Genomic DNA, 14,847 nt, shown 5'->3' with positions numbered 1-14,847 from the left:
TTTGCTGTGTGGACTGTGGCTAGGTTGCCCTCCTCAGATGCAGGCCTGGTCCTCAGAGGTGGCCCGAACAGTGGAGCTGCTGCTCCCATCTGCTTCCCTCGGCCACACCAGCCCACAGAGACATTCGATAAGATGTGGTGTCCAGACAAAATGGCAGCGCCTGTGGCAGGGCGCTCCAAAGAAGAGCCTGGCCACGAGGTTCCTGTTCACCTCCACCTGCCCACAGAGCCCTGGAGGGCAGCTCGGACCTGGTGCGATAAGGCCTGACGAGGGCACCATCCCACCCCCAGGACCTGGGCCGGGGGCTTGCAAAGCATCTGTGCCTTTTGCAGGAGCCAGTCCATGAAGAGTCACTTTAATATTTCCTTGGCACAGACCAGGTGGTAGAAGAAACCAGTGTGCCCAACACACGCATGTGCATGTGTATTTGTGTATGCGTATGTGCACGTGTGTGCCTGAGTGTGTCCCACAGAGAAAGACTGGAGGGGCACCGATATCTTCTGGCTGGTGTCCTTGCCGGGTCACCACAGCGTCTAGCGACAGGGTCACCAGTGGGTGTGAGGAGCCATGTCTTCCCAGAAAAGGGGTTGAGTAGGCTTCTCAGTGCCATTTGACGTGCAGCCTAACTAACAAAGCTCTGGGCTGGTGGCGTGCTGTTGCGCTGGTCCTGGGGAGGGGAGTGTCTGCCCATGTGCCCGGGCACCCACGGTGAGGGGGCCTGGGCCACGACAGGACCAGTCCCTGGGTCCCACAGGCGGCTCTGCCGGGCCCTTGGAGGCCCAGTTCCTCTGCGAGAGACAGCTCTGCTCTGCCTGCCCGCACCCAGTGCCTCCGCTAACAGGGCTGGGAGTGCGGCTCAGGAGGGACGCCCACTGGCCCAGAGGGCGGGAAGGCAATCAGTGGGCACTGTCCCAGCCCTTTCCTCTCTCTCACCTCCAGGTTAATGGTTAACTCTTCGCCTGACCCCAGCAGAGCAGGTACCAGGCTCAGAGGGTTTGGTGAAAAATGCCAAGATGCAGGCAGCAAACTGGGGCCCAGTAGCCCAGGAGTGGCTGAAGCCCCTCCACGGGCCCCGGGGACCTGAGCTGGACAGGAACCTTGTTTGCAGTGCCACCGTCTTGTCTCCTAACTCATTGAGGACCCGGCCAGGACGTAGTAGTCCCTGAACACTGGTCCCTGCGTGTGACCGATGCCTCAAGAAGCAGCCCAGAAGCCCCGGCACCAAGCAGTGCCTTCATGGGCCCGCCACGTCTGGGTCCAAGCCGGGACCTAGCAACCCAGCTCCACAGCAACCCAGATCTCAGCCTTCTTTTTTTTTTTTTTTTTTTTAATTGAGATATACTTCACATACCATAAAATCCACCCTTTTAAAGTGTACAATTCCGGGTATTTTATATCACAGCATCCATTTTAAGCCAGCGGTCAACCGTGGGTTAGCACCAAACGCCCCGCCAGTGGGCCATATGGACATAATTAGAAGTGCTATTTGATCTGGTGCAGTCACACTTGTTGGCTCCTTCTTCTCAAGACGACGCTTTGATCTTCCTATAGCTGACGGTCTCCTTTCACTGGGCCTGCCCGACAGCTCCAGCACACCCACCCTGGGCCACAAAGAGGACACTGCCTGCTCAGAGCTGGAGCCCTCCACCACCTGACCCCCAGGCTGCCGGGCAGAAGTCCTGGTCTGAGATTCAGGCAGGAGGCCCACAAGCACTGAGCCACCAGGCACCCACTGTCTGCTCAAGATTGTCCAGAGTCAAGGGGTGGGTTCAGTTTTGTGGGACCTGAAGTTTATATCATTTGGGGGGACCCCCTTGAAGAAGAAGAATGCAAAATGGCAAATACAAAAGGAGGTCTAGAGTCTTAGAAGGCGCTTGTTCAAGGGAGTGCCTCGAGGCGTAAGCTTCATTAACCTCCCAGTCAGTCTGCATCTGGGCTTCCGGCATCGAGTGTCCAAAGGAACGGTGCCCTGGGAGGCACCATGATTCAATTTGGACTCATCCTTGTTTCTCTCCAATGAGGCTTGGAGCTGGGGAACAATGAAGCTGCAGTTACTCCAGCCCAGGACACAAGGAGTGGCTGCTTCTGGGTACCCACCCTTACCCAGCTCTTTCCCCTGGGGCAGAGGTGCCTACAGCCAGGAGGCCTGGAGTCTGGCAGAGAGATGTTGCCACAGAACCCGGACAATAGGGCTTGCAGAGGACCAGACCCGTGGCTGGCCCATGTCCGCCCCCTGCTCTCACCCACCGAGCAAAGCTCCAGCCCCCCAGCCAGAGCTTGGTGGGGCCATGGGGTTGGGGTGGGTGTGGGGACAAACAGACATCTGACAGTCAGCTCCCCAGGTGCCCTGGAGAGCCATGCCAACTCGATGGTGGCAGGGCCTGTCTGTCCGCCTTTGATTCTGAGCTGGCCAAATGTCACAAGCTGTCCTCAGATAAATGCCTCTTGCGAGTCCAAAGGCTCCTACCTGCGGCCACATTCCAGATGTGGTTGAGCAACAATGTGGACAGTTCCCTGCACTGCTTTGCCTCTTCCTGCATCGATTTGGCCTTCTTTTCCAGCTCCAGGAGGCCCTGCCCCATTTCTCCTCTACAGCTTTTGCTGCTCAACACAATGTGCTGTGGAAATCCTCACAGCGAGTTGCATCAGCGGCAAAAATACCAGAATTGCAACCATGGAGTGACTAACTGAGGAAGCCACAGCTGAAGTTCGCCCCGAAAACTACAGCAACCTTCTTTAATTTAAAATAAAGGGACTTCCCTTGGGTCTTCCCTGGTGGCACAGTGGTTCAGAATCCGCCTGCCAATGCAGTGGACACAGGTTCAATCCCTGGTCCGGGAAGATCCCACTTGCCGTGGGGCAACTAAGCCCGTGAGCCACAACTACTGAGCCTGTGCTCTAGAGCCCGCGAGCCACAACTACTGAGCCTGTGTGCCACAACTACTGAAGCCCGCATGCCTAGAGCCCGTGCTCCACAACAAGAGAAGCCACCGCAATGAGAAGCCCATGCACCGCAACGAAGAGTAGCCGCGGCTCGCCACAACTAGAGAAAGCATGCGTGCAGCAACGAAAACCCAACACAACCAAGAAAGGAACAGAGAAAGAGAGAGAGAAAGAAAAGGAGGTGATCATATAAATAAATAAATAAATGAAAAATAAAATAAAGAAAAACAGCCCTCCTTCCCAGAAGCTCTTCTCTAAGGTTTGGGTTCTCTGACTCAGCAAGACTGACTTCTCTTTACTCCATCCTATTTCTCTGTAAGTGACTGGGCCATCTCCTCATTCATTCATTCATTCATCTGTGTTACAGATGTTTATTGAGTGCCTGCCATGTTCCCAGCACTGGGGCAGGCACTGAGGGTACAGTGATGAATAAGGCAAATTGTGTGTCCAAACATCTTTATGTTCCCACCATCTCTTTTACTGTTATACCCCATCCTGAGCCAAGCGCAGGGGTGGTCAAAAGTGTTGACTAAACGAGTATTCTTAACAAGAATTGGCCCCTGTCGACTCTATTGGCTCTGGATTCCACAACCTTCCTGTGCACACCCAGCCATACAAACAACGGATGTATGGTTCTGAGTGCGCTGTGGTCTCTCTCACCACTGGGCCCTTGTACATGCTACTCCTTTTCTCTGGAATGCCTTTCTCATCTCTTTTCTCCTCTCTTGGACTGTTTAACTCAAAAGTCATCCATCAAAACCCAGCTTGAGCATCACTTCCTCCTGCAGCCTCCCCTCCACAGCTTCCTTTGTGTTCCTCAGGATCAGGAGAGGGAGGAGAGGTGAGACCTGCAGACTGAGAGACCCTTGTTAGCGAACATTAGTCTGTGGCTCTGCTGGTTGAGTGGGAGCATGTAAGAATATATAATTTCAATCACACTGAGGTTCCTCCTGTCCCCATGCTGGGGTCAAAAGTGGCCCTGAACACTGCCTGGACAGTACCTTCTTAGGATGTTTTGGCCAGAGGGCCGATGCCCCTCTCCTTGGCCAGACCCCCACCGTTCTGGAGCTAAGGGAGGACGAAAGAGATTCTATGGGTGGAGTCTTGGGGTCAGAGAAGGAGAGGTTGAGCCCAAGGGCTTGGGCCGAGGTGGAGGGGAGTAGCTGAGCAGGTGGCCGTGGGTGTGTGAGCTCAGAACCGGCCCTGCAGGATGGCTGGCCCGTGAGGCAGGCCCAGGCACTGCAGGCCACATGGGCCCCGGCCAGCTCCAGCCATGGGAACAGCTGGTAGAACCAAACTCCCTCCTCTTCCAAGACAGCCACTCCTGCCTGCCCCTGCCAGCCCGGGGCTCCCTCTGGGTAGGGGCAGTGTGGAACTCTTTGTATCAGGATGACAGTTCCCAGCCATGCCCTATGATACTTGAGTCCCAAGAACAACTCACAAGGGTTCAGACCAGAGCCCAGATATGTGGCACAGTGGACAGGCAAGAGTCCCTTCTCTTGTTGAACACACTTTCACATCCAGTTACATACACACTTCCACACCAAACACACACCCAGACTTGAAATATACTCGCAGGCTTGGCCACATGCACACCTGTCCACCAACATCCATGGTAAACCTTCAGGTACACTAAAGTGGGTATGCACACTTTTACACACAAAAAAAACACACACACACATAGCCTTGTGGGCCCACATCCATACCCATGCACACACCACATACAAACCCCCAGAGATGCACACATGCTCCTTACACATGGACTCACTCTTCCCAAGAGAGTTTCTACTAGGATAAAACATCTGGTAGCTACATCAAGTGGCAGACAGATAGATGGGACAAAGTTCACTCATGTGTTCAGGTGGCCCCACCAACACAGCCCCACAGGAGTAAGCAGTAGGCTTGTCCCCTCACCACCAGGCCTTCAGGAGGTCAAGGCTGAGGTGGGATCAGTTTGGGGCAGGAATGTGTCAGAGCTCCCGGGAGCTGACTCAAGGCCAGGAGCAGACAGCCTTTTGCATTCCCAACAAGTAGGTCACCATGACGAGAAGTGCTGGCCTGCATGCTGGGACCCAAGGTTGACTGGAACAGAACTGGGGAAAACCCAGCTGTCATGGAGCAGCAGGTGTTAAATAGGTGTTGTCTTTTATTCTAGCCCTTTGGTTAGGTCTTTGCAGCACTGGGGAGCTTGTGTCAGGGGCCTGAGCCCTTGCTGTGTGCAGTAATTTATTATTATTTATTAGTTTTTTTAGTGGATTCCTTAGGATTTTCTATATATAAGATTATGTCATCTATAAATAGTTTTACTTTTTCCTTTCCAATATGGATGCCTTATATTTAATTTTCTTGCCTAATTGCTCTGGCTACAACTTCTAGTACAATACCTCATAGAAGTGGTGAGAGCAGATATCCTTGTCTTGATCTTAGGGGGAAAGCATTTAGTTTTTACCATTAAGTATGATACTAGCTGTGAGGTTTTGGAGATGCCCTTTAGCAAGTTCAGAAGTTCCCTTTTATTCCCAGTTTCTTGTGTGCTTTCATCACGAAAGAGTGTAAGATTTTATCAAATACGTTTTCTGCAACTATCAAAATGATCATTTGATTATTGTTATTAAATCTATTAATATGTAGAATGACATTGATTTCTAGATGCTAAACTAAGCTTGCATCCCTGGAGTAAATCCCACGTGGTCATGGTATATAATCTTTTTTATATGGATTCATTTTGCTAGTATTTCACTGAGGATTTTTCCCACAAGAATATAAGCCCAGGGCTTCCCTGGTGGCGCAGTGGTTGAGAATCCGCCTGCCAATGCAGGGGAGACGGGTTCGAGCCCTGGTCCGGGAAAATCCCACATGCTGCGGAGCGGCTAGGCCCGTGAGCCACAACTACTGAGCCTGCGTGTCTGGAGCCTGTGCTCCACAGCGGGAGGGGCCACGACGGTGAGAGGCCCATGCACCGCGATGAAGAGTGGCCCCTGCTCACCACAACTGGAGAAAGCCCTTGCACAGAAACGAAGACCCAACACAGCCAAAAATAAATTAAAAAATTAAAAAAAAAAAGAATATAAGCCCAGGAAGGCTGGGGCCACATCACTGCAGTATTCCCAGTCCCTCCAGCAGTGCCAGGTACAGTGAGTACTCACGGAGCCCCAAGAAATGAATGAAAAACATGAATCTATAAAGCATAGGATCTCAAGAGCCTCCAAAGAAGCCATGTTAGAAATAGTGACTATTTCATTATCACAAATGTCTGCGTATGCATGATCCTTGTAAAGCACAGAGGCAGGGGAGACTATGAAAAATCCAGAACTAGAATGAAACCCTTCCCAGGGGAGGGGACACTGGGCAGCTTGTTCCGCCAGTCAAGGGTATCTCACCTGACGGCCCAGACTCAGGAGGCAGAAGCTTCTGGAGACTTGGAACCCTCCCTCCACAGGCGGCCCACCCCCACCCCCAAGCTGGGGAAACATGACAAGGTCCCAGGGTGGCGACATATGTTCTAGGGCCCCTGAGAGCAGACACAAGACAGATGAGTGGGTGTGTGGTGAACAGCGGGGTCTTGTCCACTGTGATCTGGGCGGGGATTTCTGGATGCTGTGGCAGCCAAGCCTGTCACCACTCACAGGCCTGGCCTTAATACAACTTCTGAATAGGTTTTTAATCTCATCCTGAACACAGGGCTGTTAATCTGAACTGCTGGAAGCTGGCATGAGGGTTAAATGAGAAAATGTATGAAGAGCCCTTAGCATGATGTCTAGCATAGATTAGGTGTTCAGTAAACGGGGACATTATTATTTCTATGGTCATTTTTTAAACTTTTAAAATTATTCTGGAAGGAAGTCCATTGACAGCCAGACTCTCTTGTAGCTTTATTCTATTCATAACTTTAAAAATCCCTCAGTAGGTGCCACTTGGACCAATCTAAGACCTAGAGAACATGAGGTATCCCCCACCTCACCCCCCAGGAGCAGCCATCAGGGCTCCACCCTCTCCTCTCACCTGGACACAGATGAAGACTTCTTCAGGACAAGCCAGCAAGGAAGTTTTCTCCTGTCTCCCCAGGTAGGAGCTTTAGGGGAAAAGAAAGCTGCCTTTCATTTTGCCTCTCCCCTCCACCATGTGTCAGCCTGGCTTTTGACATACACAGTGAGAACTGCCCAGTCACGATGCCAAGGCACAAGAGGGCAAAATTGGAAGAAACCTGATCTTGGCCAGAGAGTTGGGGCGATGGGCCCTGCCTGCCAGCTCTAAGAATGGACCCCAGGTTCTTCCCTCCCCGTGTGCTGGGAATTCCTCTCTGGATTCTGGCATCAGGCCTGAGCTCCTTATCTCCTCCATACCAGCCTTATCAGAGCAATTCAGTGAATCTACCAAGAATGTATTTGCTGCCCTTTCAGCAACCAGAGCTCTTGCAGAGCTGGCCTTGGGCCCTTCTCCTCCAGGAAGCAGAGCAGCAGAACGAGCCAGGCCAGAGCTCCGGCCTGAAATGCCCCTAAGACCAGGACCAGCAGTGCCCCTCTGCCCAGGTGAGAGCTAAGCACCTTCTATGGGACCACATCCCAGATCACCTCACAGACTCTACTAAGGAGTGAACTCCAGGGTGTCTCAGTCAACTCTGGCTTGAAAGAAAGTAGAGGGAGAATGGAGGCATCAGGCGCAGAGGGGTGGAGGAGAGCAGGCCTGGAAAAGCCACAGGGTCTGGTGATGAAGAGGCCACAGGTGACTATTCAGAGCAAAGCTTCACAGCTAAAGAAGGTGCCAAGGTTGTCTGTACAAGGATGTTCATCACAGCGTTGTTTATAACAGTGAACAATTGATAATAAGTTCAAGGTCCAGCCATAGGAGAGAGATAAATAAATTATGATCCAGCCATGCACAGGTAAAACCTGACAGCTGGGGGTGGGAGGGAAGGGAGAGGAAAGGGATGAAGAGGCGGAACACGGGATTTTTAGGGCAATGAACTACTCTGTATGATGCTATTATGGTAAATACAGGTCATCATACATTTGTCAAAACCCATAGAATGTAAATACCAAGAGCGAACCCTAATGTAAACTTGGGACTTAGGGTGATTATGATGTGTCAGTGTATGTTCATCAGTTATAACAAATGTACCACTGTGGGGTGGGGTGTTGATAACGAGGAAGCTGTGTGGGGAGGTGGGGGGCAGGCGGCACATGGGACATCTCTGTACCTTCGCCTCAATCTTACTGTGAACCAAAAATTGCTCTAAAATAATAAAGTCTTAAAAAAAAAAAAAACACACACAAAACCAAAACCCTGACAGCTCACAGGTTACATTTGGCTTTTAAGGAGAATGGGATTATTTGCTGAAATTAAAAAGATTGAAAATTTTTATGGAAAAAAAAATCCAGATGTCCATTTTCTCTTGAACCCCAGAACTTCCAGCAATTCTAGGCCCTTATTTCCACCTGGCAAGGCTTTGGCTGGAGTAAGAAACAGCTGCTCCTCTCAACTGAGGAAGCCCCTCCAGATGACCAAGGTTTCTACCTGGCCAAAGTCAGTCACGCAGTTTCATGCAGTCTCCATCGGCTTTAGGTGTAGATCTCTTGTTCATGCTATTCCCTGTGCCTGGAATATTCTCCCCTGTGCCCCCAACCCTTTGCCCTGCTAAGTTGTTTTGATCCTGCAGGAATTTCTCAAATGTCACCTCCCCAGGAAAGACTTCCCTGACTATCCCGACTGAGTTAAGTCACTCTGTTTTCTGTTCTCATTGCATCCTTGTAAAACTCTTCACTGCTGTCACAGAAGAAATATTTGTGACAACTCTCCCTTACAGAAAAATTCTTACTAAATATAGAAAGAATGAGGAAATACAAAACTACCATTAGAACTCCAGATCTCTGCAGGCAAGGTCCACCCCTGGATGTTAATCTTAGTGGCAAAAATTAAAGAATAAAAATGATGTTTGCATAGTTTCAAAATACTCTCCCCAAACAAAATTTTTATTAATGACAAAAGGAAAAATGGCAACACTGGAGTGTAGAAACCTGGCAGATTTTAACTTAACGAAGTGACCAAGAGGTTAACATCGGTAGTAATAAGACATATTGTGATCATGTACCTCCTGATACCATGCGCTGAGAAGGGCACACCACCCCTGTGGCATCCTTTCTGATCACATAACCTCAATCTGATCATGAGAAAACATTGGACAAACCCAAATTAAGGGACCTTCTAAAAAGTAACTGACGAATACTGTTCAGTCTCAAGGTCATAAAGGACTAAAGAACTGTCACAGATTGGAGGCAATTAAGGAAAAATGACAACTAAACATAACATGAGACACTGGTTTAAATCCTAGAACAGAAAAAAACATTCTTATGTGTGTATGTAGATAGATAGATAGATAGATATTAATATATATATATAAATAAGAAAATCTGTACTAGATAATACTGCACCGATGTTAATTTCTTGGTCTTCAGAACTATAATATTAGTTGTGGGAGATGTTAATACCAGGGGAAGCTGAGCTAAGTGATGGGTATATGAGAACTCTGCATCATTTTTTGCAAGTCTTCTGTAATTCTAAAATGGTCACAAAATAGAAAATCAAAAAAGCATTTGTGTAATTATTTGCTTGCTGGCTGTGTCCTCTGCTAGGCTATAAACTTCACGAGGACAGGAACTGTGAATGCAGTCATTTTCATCATTGCACTGTTTCATGCATCTGACACACAAGGGGTATTCAATAAACACGTGCTGAGTAAACACACTCGTGGTTACTGACACAGAAAAGGTCCATGGCATATTACTGAGTGAAAAACATAGGACACAAAACAACACATATAGTATGTTAATACTTATATAAACGAGGAGACTAAGGATTTACAAACCAGTGTTGACTGTGGCTGTCTCTAGAAGATAAAGTTATGGGGAATTTTTCTTTTCTTCTTTTTACTTTGTTATATTTTCTAAGCATATTTAAAGGCTCACAAAACTACTTTTATGTGCAGAAAAAAAGTGTGCACACACACACACACACACCCTGCACCTTCATTTCAAAGAAAGCCATGAGCATCATGCCTGGCAGACCTGGAGCCAGCCCTCCAGGGCTAAGCAGGACATGCGTGTGCATGGGCGGTGGTGACCCAGCTACATGGTGACTGCAGCTAGTGCGGGGAAGAGGTGCCATAAGGATGGCTTCTGTGCTTCTGTGCTTCTCAGTTTCTCCATGCAGCCAGCCAGCACTCCCTGAGCAGAACTGTTGAACTAGTGCATTCATTTCCTAGGGCTGCCGTAACAGATCACCACAAAGTGGGGTGGCTTAAAACAACAGAAATGTATTATTTCCCTGTCCTGGAGGCTGACAGGCTGAAATCAAGGTGTCAGCAGGGCCATGCTCCCTCCAAAGGCACTAGGAGAGAATTCTTTTTAGCCTCTTCTTGGCTTCTGGTGGCTCCCAGCGATCCTTTGCATTCCTTGGTTTATAGCCGCATCACACCCCCAATCTCTGCCTCCGTAGTCACATGGCCTTCTTCCCTGTGTTCCCTCTGTGTCTCTATATCCAAATATCTCTCTCCTTTCCCTTATAAAGTCATCAGCATTGGATTTAGGGTCCACTCTAATACAGTATGACCTCATCTTAACTTGGTTACATCAGCAAAGACCCTATATCCAAATTACACAGGTACTGGGGATTAGGACCTGAACATGTTTTGGGGGGACACGCAGTTCAACCCTCTACAACTACAAACTTCCCTGTACCCATTACCTATTACTGTGTAACACACCACTTCAAAATTTAGCTGTTTAAAACAACCACCGTATTATTTGCTCACAATTCTATGAGTCAGCAATTTGGCCTGGGCTCAGCTGGGAGATTCTTCTGCTAGTCTCACCTGGATCACTAGTGTGACTACAGTCTTCTAGTGGCCTTACTGGGCCTGGAAGGTCCAAGATGGCCTTATTAATATGTCCGGCTCTTGGCGCTGGTGGCAGTCAGCCTCGTGAGTCACATCTGAGATGGCACTGTTCTTCTCCATGTGTCTCTCATGCTCCAGCAGGCTAGCCCAAGCGTGTTCACACACAGGCTGGCAGATTCTAAGAGTACAAGAGCAAAAGCTGAGGACTAGGGCTAGCAAAAGCTAGTCCTCTTGAGGACTAGGCTGCTGCATTATAGCGGTCAAAGCAAACCACAGGCAAACCCAAGTTCAAGGGGTAGGGAGACAGACTCCACCTCTTCATGGAAAACGCAGCAGAGCCACATTGCAAAGGACCATACACACAGGAATGAGAGGGGTTGTTGAAACTCTCTTTGCAAACAATCTACCATAGGTCCCAAGTTCTGGGAGGATAAGATGAGCAGATGCAGGTCTTGCCCTTAAGAAGCAAGTGCAGCAGCTGATCATGATGCCCTGGAGAATGAGCCATGTGTTTGGATAAAAGCCTGAGAGAAAGCAGTGCGTTCTTTGTAGGGGAAGATAGTATGAGGTTTAAACTGAGTAATCCGCTTGCTCTCTGATTCCCAGGCGAAGGGCCCTCTCATTTTTGGTTCTGGATAATGACCCATGTCTTGGGCCCTCATGGCTCTAGTCACAAGCTCAGGTAATCATTGCTGGGGATCATAGACTAACCCTAAAGCAAGGATGGCATGATCTCAAATCTCCAAAGAAGCAGCTATATCCTCATGCACAATGCTGACTGAGGCAAGAGATTTTCAAACCAGGGAGTTAGTACAGAAATGGGTGGAATCCTGGTTGTATTTATACACTGGGGTCACAGGCCTTTTGTAAGAACCAACAAGAATGATTTGCAAACTGTACCATCATCTGTAAAGATGTCTTTTGCTCTTGGTTCATTCATTTATTCATTCATTCTCTCATGCTATGTTTACCTTTGTTTTGTCTGTCCAGAGCAGAACCCTCCTACTAGGATCTGCTCTTCACCCTTCTCCAACCATGCGCTTCGAATGGGAACTTCCATCTTCATCCAGGGTCATCCTTAGTTGGTGTGAGATGCACCAGGTGAGGCCCAGGGGCTGGCAGGACCACTCACATGGTGTTCCACTTACAGCCTTCAACCTGAACCTTGGGACACGCACCTGGAGGTGGTCAGCAGGGGGAGAATGGAGCTCAGCCTCCTCCAGTGCTCTCATGTCTGGGCCCTGTTACCAAGACGATGAGGGCCAGCCCCTCTGTACAGCCTGGCTGCCCCCTCGGCAGCAGGCGCTGGCCAGCAGACCGTCATGGTGGGCTGGTTTTGCTCTAGGTACCATGCCCTCTGCTCCCACAAAAACCTGGAGCAGGTTGCCCTGGCAGCAAACACAACTGCTCACAACCTCAACAAAAATGACAAGTGAGGCCTTTGGTTCAGATGGGAAGGAGGCAGAGGGACCTTTATGGAGGCCCCTCAGCTGGATAGGGCTAGAGGGGTAGCCTCCTCCTAGGGATCAGAGCCTTTCCTTCCCCAAGGAGTCCCTAAGTACAATTCTGCACACCAAGTAGAGGGGCCCTCACTCCAGGGGCAACCAAGAACTCAGCCCCTGTGAAGCACATGATGGGGTCACAAGAGCAGGTGGTCGGCTCAAGGCAATGGGACTGTCTGGACACGTGCCCCCAAAGCTGTGATCAGAGACCAGCGAGCATCACAGAAGCCATTGGGAGGAGATGGTGTGAGCAGGTGAAGGGCAGAGGTCAAACGGCCAGAGTCTGGAGAAGCTCAAATACATCTTCCTGGACTCTCTCCCGGTCATAACCCCATTTGCCCACCAAGCTCGCAAGCACCTTGGTCGGCTCCTGCAGTAATGGGTCTATCTGATTCTGTAAACTGTTTGCCCAGCAGGCTGTGAGAGCCCTGATGACAGGGCCTGTTGTCCACACTGCAGCCCCGGCTCCAGCCTAGGCCTGGCGTGGGGTGGAGGCCGGCAGTGGGAGCTGTCAGTGGATAAGCGATCACTTGAGCAGCTCCCATGAGGACCTTAGGGAGGGCTAGTAGTGGGTGTCAGGGCCAGGACAGCCCCAGAGACTGGAGGGCAGGTCTCAGACAAGAGCAGCAGGGCATGCAGCTAGCTGAGACCAGCAAAACTTGATCTAAGACAAGCTCTGCGAGGGGAGAGGAACAAGGGGACTCAGACTGCCCCACCAGCGGCATCCTATCAGAGGAGGCTGAGAGCAGGGAGGACAGAGATGCAGGGAGGTGATGGCGGGGGAGGGGGGGTGGGGGGAGAGTAAGGTGTTGCAGGGGGGAATCTACAGGTGAGGGGCTCAGGGCAGAGAACAGGGACCCAGGGGCCTGGGTCCCCATAGAGGAGCCCTAATGTGAACAACATGAAAGATGTCAGACCTTGCCGGAATATTATGAACAAGACCCCACAGCTAGGCTCAGGGAGCCCCCGGGAGCAGGAGTGGCTGGGAAGGTTGGATAAGAGACTCCCGGTAGAGCCAGGCGGCCCCTGCACTCAGGGAGGTGAATGGGTGCAGGCGTCCGCAGGCTGAGCAGGGGACTGCTGGGGAGAGGCTCCCAGAGGATCCTCAGCATCTTGGTCAAGAGTGTGACATCTGGGCCCACCTGGCAGTGCACAGAGCTGGCAGTGGGAGGGGAGGGGGGAGCTGTGGGGCTGCAGAGAGGAAGCAGCTGGGGGTCAGAGTCACGCCCTGGTGGAGCAGCAAGGGCAGGAGGAGGGGGATGGAGCTGGGTGCTGGTACCCAGCATTCAGGGCAGAGGGAAACAGAAGTGATCACAAGTGGAGAAGAGTGAGAGGTGAGGCTTTCCTAGGGTGTCGAGACCACATCACTGGAGGCAAGGGTTGCATGTTACCCTGTTACCCTGGAGGGCACAGGGAGGGATGGGAGGCAGGGAGTGGCAAGGTCAGTTTGCATTTCAGGAGCTGGAGACTCACCCTGTGGGCCCCGCCATCCCTATCCCAAGGCCCACAGTGCTATGCATCCTGCTACTTCTTTTTTTTTTAAAGGAATTCCTTTATTTTTATTATTTATTTTTTTTTTGCTGTGTTGGGTCTTCGTTTCTGTGCGAGGGCTTTCTCTGGTTGCAGCAAGCGGGGGCCACTCTTCATCGCGGTGCACGGGCCTCTCACTGTCACGGCCTCTCTTGTTGCGGAGCACAGGCTCCAGACACGCAGGCTCAGTAAATGGTGGCTCACGGGCCTAGTTGCTCCGCGGTATGTGGGATCTTCCCAGACCAGGGCTCGAACCCATGTCCCCCTGCATTGGCAGGCAGATTCTCAACCACTGCGCCACCAGGGAAGTCCATCCTGCTACTTCTTTGGCAGCTCTGGCCTTAAGTTCAAAATAGTGACCTACAGGAGGGCTGGGGGAGGCTGCCAGGGGCCCCAGCAAGCAAGTTGCCCATGGGAGATTCCCTGCTGGGCAGTGACCATGGGAACCCTCAGGCCCAGCATCCCCGGGCATGGGAGGAAGCGTGGCCCTCGGGCTTTGGGCCTCACCCAAAACGGAGCCCCTTAGCAGCTCACTGGCTCCCCGAGGCACTGGGCCCGCCCTCCCTGCCCTGCTGGCCCGTTGGGCTGCTCTGGCCAAGCTAGAAGGTCCCAGGGCCCCGTCTCAGGTCCTTCACTCACCTGCCCCGCATCAGGGTTGCTGTCCGCCTCCCACCTCAGGCTTAAGGAGGGGATGATTTGGGCCTTGGCTCTTCACCAGCTACCTGGGACTCGCGGATCTCACAGCATGTCAGGCAGTCTGGGCTGGGCTGGGCTTCTGAGCACCGTCCTCTCTCATCATCTGCCCGGGATGCCCAGGTCCCTAAGCCCCACCTCTGCTGAGGGCCACACAACCGCCCCTCTGCACAACCCCAGCTGGCAGAAACCAAGAAGATGCTCAGGGCGAGGGTGGGAGCCTCCCAACCCCCCCTACCCCCCACCGGCTCCCCACCCCCCCCGCACAGGCACCTCCCATCCAGCACT

The 14,847-nt window shown here is 51.2% G+C and overlaps 1 long non-coding RNA gene across 1 annotated transcript in view; it reads right to left on the bottom strand.

Moving 5' to 3' along the window:
* Nucleotides 1–14,847, bottom strand: part of LOC309660337 — a 122,738-nt gene that overhangs the window by 40,560 nt on the left and 67,331 nt on the right. The window contains exon 5 of the long non-coding RNA XR_014263351.1: nt 14,506–14,739. This is a non-coding gene — a long non-coding RNA (uncharacterized lncRNA). The remainder of the gene's footprint in view (nt 1–14,505; nt 14,740–14,847) is intronic.

The sequence above is a fragment of the Balaenoptera physalus genome, assembly GCF_965194825.1.
Source record: "Balaenoptera physalus genome assembly, chromosome: 4".
Lineage (NCBI taxonomy): Eukaryota > Metazoa > Chordata > Mammalia > Artiodactyla > Balaenopteridae > Balaenoptera > Balaenoptera physalus.
This window is presented reverse-complemented; position numbering and strand designations above follow the sequence as displayed.